Source organism: Scardinius erythrophthalmus, assembly GCF_964197995.2.
Source record: "Scardinius erythrophthalmus genome assembly, chromosome: 5".
Lineage (NCBI taxonomy): Eukaryota > Metazoa > Chordata > Actinopteri > Cypriniformes > Leuciscidae > Scardinius > Scardinius erythrophthalmus.
Window position 1 is genome coordinate 18,677,173 of NC_138225.1, and position 8,201 is coordinate 18,685,373.

The 8,201-nt window shown below is 34.3% G+C and overlaps 1 long non-coding RNA gene across 2 annotated transcripts; it reads right to left on the bottom strand.

The window, feature by feature from the left end:
- Window positions 1-535: 535 nt before the first annotated feature.
- Window positions 536-3,313, bottom strand: LOC308690314. Of its 2 annotated transcripts, none has more exons than XR_014030143.1 (6): window positions 3,180-3,313; window positions 2,934-2,998; window positions 2,607-2,662; window positions 2,174-2,214; window positions 1,630-1,737; window positions 536-1,082 (listed from the first exon to the last, which is right to left on the bottom strand). It is a non-coding gene; the product is annotated as an uncharacterized lncRNA (long non-coding RNA). The 2 variants fall into 2 exon arrangements; XR_014030144.1 differs by having other exon boundaries at window positions 945-1,082; window positions 2,174-2,254.
- Window positions 3,314-8,201: the final 4,888 nt, after the last annotated feature.

An 8,201-nucleotide genomic window follows, 5' to 3' on the forward strand; every position in this document is an offset into this window, starting at 1 on the left:
TATTACAATAAATTGAATTTACAGAAACTATCACTAATAAGTAAATCAATCAGTTTGTATTAAATAAATAAATCAGCACACAATCCATGTTTTTGTTTATTCATTGTTTAATTATCAACCTAAAATAAGTCATTAAAAACAGCGTTAGCAAAATGTATTCAGGAACAGTAATTTACATTTAATATTTCAAACATGAAAATATTTCAAATAAAACTGCACAAACATTTTAATTAAAACGATCTTTTTGCAAACTGTAGCCTATAACTTTGGCTATAAAGTTGAAAAAGTATTCATTTATATACAATATACATGAATGTGCCAATCTTCACTCCGCTCAAAACATTTAAACTCCCAACACCATCTGCAAATTTAACAAGAAAATTAAAAGACAACGCGTTACATGGACACACAATCCCATGCCAAAATTCAAGCCCTGTAATGGCATTAATATTCATCTGGAGCAAATGAAAAGAGTGAGGTGGGATTGTGGATCACAATTGGGATCACAAGCTGTAGGAGATATGAGCACGAGCGCTGCTGGTATCATGTATTTATTCAGATATTTCAGCATCAATGTGTATAGAAAAATTTATATATTTCAAAACACTACATTGCATTTATTTATATTGCACTATTTATTATTTCAGACTACAAATCAAAAAAGGAATGTTTTATATAGGGGTAAGGATACCCATATTAAGCCTCTCTCTCTGAAGTCAAATAAAAAACAGAGAAAATAATATTTAAGTCTAGTGAACTCTGACCTGCGAATTCGCTCTACCTTTTATGTATAAGTCTCACCTCCAATGAAGAATTTGAAAACCTGTAACTGCTGTGTTGTTTATGAGAAAGAAAGTGAAAAAAAGTTTGAAACTGCTATCAATTTTTTTTTTTTAATCTCTGTGACTTTACACCTACAAATTCCACTGTCACAGGTGCTCAGTTTTGCTATAATGAAACCCTCACAGAACATGGTAATAATCAGCCATCCATGCAAAAGCAAAGGTCGGTGTAGTTTACAGGTGCATCTGTCCAGGCCAACATCTGATGCCTTGATGCCTTCCGCTGGGATCCCAGAAAACCTGAAATAAAAAAATAGTACAGTTCAAAATCTATCATACATACATCTCATCTGGTATCACAAATTATCATTCCAGGTTCACTTTAAGATATGCTCAATATTAGTGCTGCACAATATTGAAAAATTTAGAGTTTATTTAGAGATATCAGCCGTATGGTTTAGTGCATGCGCTAACGGCTCCAGGTTTGTATCTGGTAAATTACCCCACTAATAATGCCCAGAATGGTACCAAACTACTACAGTAGTACAAATAGGTTCTGTACTCATTAAACGAGGCATTGGAAAGTTTGTAAGTACATCAGGAGTTTATTTAAATAACACTTGCCTGACGGCGAATGCTACTGCTGATGTTGACGTCACTTTATGAGTACAGAACCTATTTGTACTACTCATTTTCCCCGACATAGAGCAGACCGGCACACAACAAAAACTGCTGTTCGGATGTTCCCTTTTCTGATATTTTAGCCTTCGTGACATTTTAATTAAAACAGAAGTAAGAATTTTAGTGTAATAAGCAAAAATTAACAGTAAACTCAGAGATCACCTACCGCTGCAGATGTGTACGGAAGTGAAAAGCGGAAATGCTTAGACCTCTTTCCGGTTCAACCGCTGGGCGCTCCGCATAACCTCTATTGGGGGGATTTTGTAGAGTGAACCTGCATAGAAAATTACAATAGATAACAAGCATAGATAAATACAATAGAAGAAAAACACAGTTGAAATAAGCAGTGCATTATGTTTTTCAGTTAAATCTAACTTATCAGGTACAGAAATTGATTTATCAAAATGTAAAATAAGTCTTCAGTGTAAAAATAAAATAACTATAAAATTAATGTATCTTTGCTAAAGCTACAAGTCATTCTCTCTTTTGATGTTTGATCACCATTGGCGACACAAGCAGCTGCGGGTACGTTAGGCTGCTGTCCCTTTAAGACGAATGCGCAGAACTAATATAAATGACACGCATCCGTTTTCTTTCTGTTTAAAACACAAGACAAGAGGAAACTCGCCATTTTGACTTCATTTTGCGTGCACGTGTCTGTTTAAGCTAAAAAAAAAAAGTGAAAGAGAACTGAATTCGGCTAAACTCACCTTCTTCATCTACTGACTGTGGATGGCATCAAGGTCTTGTCCTGAAGAATACAGGGCCAAACAATAGGGATTTTATCTCATCTGGTAACAAGAGCAAAGCCATAACTTTAAGAACTCTAATGATATATTTACCCCCTGATATTGCATTGGGGATATCAATTCAAACATTTTTAAAGGCTAAGAGTATGAGCCACAGCTGCCCAAGATATCTAGGGGTTGCAAATTAGTCATGGCTATAAACCTGTATGCATGGCATCTACTTTGTATTTTTTATAAAGCAATGTTCTATGCATTTGTCCCTGTCAAATAAACATTAAATAAATAAATCTGTGAAAAATAACTGCCTAAAGTTGTCGACCCCCTGAACCGCATTTAAAAGTACAAAGAATTTCAGTATTGATCAATAAAAAAAAATAAAAAAATACATAAATACCTTTGAGTTGGACAGTATGTTGTCAGTCTCATTGGCCAACATAATTCAAAACAGACCTAAAGAAATAAAATAAAATATAGTAATCATCAGGATATCATGTTATCATAATAGTTAAATGAATTATTATAACTATGACCATTATAATATTGTATTAGTCGCCTATTATTTAGCTGATTATTTAGCTTACAGGCTTCTCAAGGACAATCTCACTGAAAAAACTTGGGGTTAATGATTTTAAAATGTGAGACTTATTTCAAAAGCATAAATCTTACAGACCCCAAACCTTTGGACAGCAGTGCACTGCATGTTTGAGGTGGTTTTGCTTACTAGTCATATGGTTCATAGAGATTTTCTTGGACAGGGAGTGCAGCAGGCCATCACAGCATGATGATCTAGGAACATAACATGCTGTTTGTCACAGAGCCAAAAATATTACATGTGATAGGTTTATTACAAGGAACCAAGCTAGAACAGAGGTGAAATGCAGAAAAGATAAATATATACAAATCTTAAGATAATATATTGTGAAATAAATGCATATGGAATTATCATCATGATTAAACAATAACTCACCCCTTGTTGTAGAGTTTTATTTTTTCTCTCGCTATTCTGAAATCACATTTTAGCAATATTGGTAAGTAACGTCACTGATTAAGTTAACAATACAGTGCATTCTTTTTGGTTAGCCTAAATAAATTAGCTTACTTCCCATTGACAAATTACCAGCAAAACTATCAAAAACTGTTATCTACACTAAATATGTGTTTAAAAACCCAAACTTTCATAAATAAGACCTCAACTTAACGTAACTTAGGCCTAACGTTGTCTTTTGAAACCGGTTAGCTAGCGTAGATGCTAACGGACTTTTTCAAAGACATAAAACCATTTCTTTAAAATAAATATTTAACAGAAGCGTGTCAATTACACGTAAGAAATGTGTCAGGGGCGTTTGTGTGTATTATTTGTGAGATTTTGTTGTCTAAACTTACCTGAAAGCAGTGAAACCAACAGCGAGAGACGGGAGTTTTGTTGTTTGTCAGTTGTCGATGACGTTTCCATCTGCTCTCGAGCAGCGCACGTGCTCCAGTGTTTGATCACGCGCATGCGCATTAAAACACTTCAAAGTCATGCAGCATTTAAATAAACATATAGAATTAAAATATAACATAATTTAAAATATCATTAATAAAAAGTTATTGCGAATAGATCTGAACGTTGTTGGTTATCTTATAACCTTAGGGGACCGTACTGACGACGTTGTCAGTTGGTAATCTGCCTGTTAATAGTAGGCTAAGTGATATTAAAATAATAACCTGCAGAGAACGTTCCCAGAACGTTCTCTTTAGGTTATACAAATAAAACCTAAAACCTGCAAGGAAACGTTCTGGGAAGGTTCTCTTTAGGTTATAAAAATTAAACCTAAAAATAACCTGCAGGGAACGTTCTGGGAAGGTTCTCTTTAGGTTATTAAATAACAACCTGCAGGGAACGTTCCCAGAACGTTCTCTTTAGGTTATAAATTTAAACCTAAAAATAACCTACAGGGAACGTTCTGGGAACGTTCCCTTAAAGTTATAAAAATAGATCCTAAAAATAACCTACAGGGAATGTTCCCAGAACGTTCTCTTTAGGTTATAAATTTAAACCTAAAACTAACCTACAGGGAACGTTCTGGGAACGTTCCCTTAAAGTTATAAAAATATATCCAAAAAATAACCTAAAGGGAATGTTCCCAGAACGTTCTCTTTAGGTTATAAATTTAAACCTAAAAATAACCTACAGGGAACGTTCTGGGAACGTTCCCTTAATGTTATAAACAAAGATCCTAAAAATAACCTACAGGGAACGTTCCCAGAACGTTCTTGTTTGGTTCCCAAAAAAATAACCAAATGGGAACCAAACGGGAACGTTAGGGGAACGTTCTGTGTTTGCTGGGTGGTCAGTACGCTCTATAGCGTTCATTATTTTTCAGCTTATTACAACCCGAGTTCAAGTCCCGGTTCGTCAAACTTTCTTGATACTATACTGTCCTATCATAATAAAAGGTAAAAACATATATTCTCTAAACTGATGCAAGTTAAGCTCCATCCTCACACAAAAATAAAATCTGCATTTTTTTAAGCCATTACATCAACAACTCTCATAATGGGAGTGGGGGAACGGATTTCGACAGCTGAACTAATTGCCGTCGGATTCTGTTCCCCCTATGTTTATTGCACAATAAGGTTCTAAAATTTCTCAGATTGCACTTCGTTATTAACCTCAATAGCCTAGTTGTCAATTCCCTGACGATGTTTTTTTTTTTTACTTTGGGCGGCCCGAGTTCAAGTCCCGGTTCGTCAAACTTTCTTGATACTATACTCTCCTATCATAATAAAAGTAAAAAAAAAAATATATTCTCTAAACTGATGCAAGTTAAGCTCCATCCTCACACAAAAATAAAATCAGCATATTTTAAGCCATTGCATCAACAACTCTGATAATGGGAGTGGGGGGAATGGATTCCGACAGCTGGTTTTCTTTCCGTCAGATTCTGTTCCCCCCATATTTCTGACACACTAAGGTTCTAATATTTATCAAAATGATGCTGGTTAATCTCCATCCACACACAGAATAGAATAGGCATATTTTAAGTCGATACATCAACACCTCTCATCATTGGGGTGGGGGAACTGATTTCGACAGCTGAACTATTTGCCGTCGGATTCTGTTCCCCATATGTTTCTTACACAATTAGGTTCTAATATTTATTACATTGCAGCTAATTACTAAACCCAAATAGCCTATTGGTCAGTACACTTTACACTATAGCATTTGTTGTTTTTCAGTTTATTACGACCTGAGTTCAAGTCCCGGTTCGTCAAACGTTATTGATACTATACTGTCCTATCATAATAAAAGGCAAAAAAATATATATTCTCTAAACTGATGCAAGTTAAGCTCCATCCTCACACAAAAATAAAATCAGCATTTTTTAAGCCATTACATCAACAACTCTCATAATGGGAGTGGGGGAACGGATTTCGACAGCTGTTTTTTTTCGCCCAATAAGGTTCTAAGATTTTTCAAATTGATGCTGGTTAATCTCCATCCACACACAGAATAGAATAAGCATATTTTAAGCCGATACATCAACACCTCTCATCATTGGGGTGGGGGAACGGATTTCGACAGCTGGACTATTTGCCGTCAGATTCTGTTCCCCCTATGTTTCTTACACAATGAGGTTCTAATATTTATCACATTATTATGGCAAGCCGTTTTAGCTTAAATTGTACCCAGCATTACTCGTCGTAATTGCATTTTTACTAGTAAGAATTCAATTTGAGAGCTCTACAATTCAATTCTTACTAGTAGCAATTACAATTAGAGAGCTCTCTAATTCAATTATTACTAGTAAAAATTACAATTAGAGAGCTCTCTAATTTAATTATTACTAGTAAGAATTACATTTACAAAGCTCTCTAATTCAATTCTTACTAGTAACAATTCCAATTAGAGAGCTCTACAAATGAATTTTTACTAGTCATATGTCTCCATTGACTTCCATTCATTTTTATTTACGGAGCTCTACAATTGAATTGTTACTAGTAAGAATTCCAATTAGAGAGCTGTCTAATTCAATTATTATTAGTAACAATTCCAATTAGAGAGCTCTACAATTCAATTATTATAGTAACAATTACAATTAGAGAGCTCTCTAATTAAATTCTTACTAGTAAGAATGCAATTATAGAGCTCTCTAATTGAATTTTTACTAGTAAAAAAAACAAATTAAAGATATGTATATTTGCAGAGCTCTGCAATTGCATTCTTACTAGTAAAAACTGAATTAGAGAGCTCTCTAATTGGAATTGTTACTAGTAATAATTGGATTAGAAAGCTCTCTAATTAGAATTTGTTTTATGCTTTAAAATAAATATTGTTTGTGGGCTAATTAATGCCACAATAATTTGTTTATTTTATTGGCTACTTATATTTTTCATTTTTGTTTTGCATTGAATACCATTCAACCATACAAAAGGATTTGCTTTGCACTGCAATGCCATCCTCCCATAGACACGTTAAGAGCCACCTTTATTTTCTTTATAGGCTAATAAAGGGTTTCTATGGGAGGAAAACGCTTAACGTGTATTTAAATGCATTGCGTTCATATTCTGTTTTTCTGTGGGATAGGTTTATTAAGGTGTGCACAGCATTTGATCTTTATCACTGAAGTAGCCTATTAAGCCACATTAGCCTAAGCTTTTTCTTTATTAAAGCCTAAGGGTTTTCTATGGGAGGAAAACGCTTAGCCTAATGTGCAATTAAACGCAATGTTTGTATTCTGGGCTCATCTGCTATTAATAAGGTGTGTACAGAATTTGATCTTTTAACATGAATGTCCATTGGGGGCTGCTATTTCTTCAGCTTTTTGAACGTAGATGTATGACAAAGACATGATTGGCTATCAATTTTATGTGAATAAAGGCATATTTTGTACATGACTACACTTATAAGGCCAAGAAAATATGTCGTTGTAACAACATAGCATCTCCTTACGAGAAAAAGATGTTGTTTTAACAACATAATTTCTCGTTATTATCCTACGAGAAAATATGTCGTTTTAATGACATAACATCTCGTTATTATGATATAAGATCTCGTTATTACGAGAAAAAAAAATGCCGTTTAACGACATAAGATCTCGTTATAACGAGAAAAAATGTCGTTTTAACGACATAAGATCTCGTTATTACGACATAATTGAGTGGAAAAAATAATATGTATGTGGCAGCAATGCATCACCGTACGATTGAAAGCAGTAGCCTATCAATAATGTCAAAAATATGAAGTGCAGTCAAGTTCGGGTGTGTGTGCTGTTTAAATGAGTGTTCTCACCGATACGCTTGTGATTCGGGGCGTTTTGACGAGTTGTATTTTGACGACTAGTTATTTCTTATTCAAAAGTGTGCCCCCCCCCCCCCCCCCAAACAAACAAACAAAAAACATAAAAATAAAGTCATATTTTGTACATGATTAGCCTACACATGATGTGTAGGCTACATGTCAAGGCCAAGAAAATATGTCATAGTAACGACATAGCATCTCGTTATTACGAGAAAAAGATGTCGTTTTAACGACATAAGATCTCGTATTACGAGATACCTCTCTCTCTTTTACTATACCTCTCTCTCTTGGAGAGGATTGACTCAACATTTTCATCTTGTGAAAACATAAATTTATTTACATATTATATAATATGTAAATTTAATGGAATCAGTTTGAAAATGATGGCGAATACTATAGGCCTACATATCAGCTGTCATCTCAAAGTGGTAGTCACTGATACCGGCAAACTTTTATTTATTGCACTGATCTGAGTACATTCTTAGTAGTTAACAATAGTTTTCTTTGCAGAGTAAAATAAAAAGCAAACAGAGTAAAGGTTGTTTTATCACCAAACTTAAGAACATTGGCTTTATAGTTCTGCAGAGGTGGAATATTTATGTTTTCACAAGATGAAATATAGACTAAAAATACATAAAATTATGTAAAGGTAGGCCTACCTCATATATTTTGTATTTTTGCGGTTGTTCACTGTCGTCGGTGAAA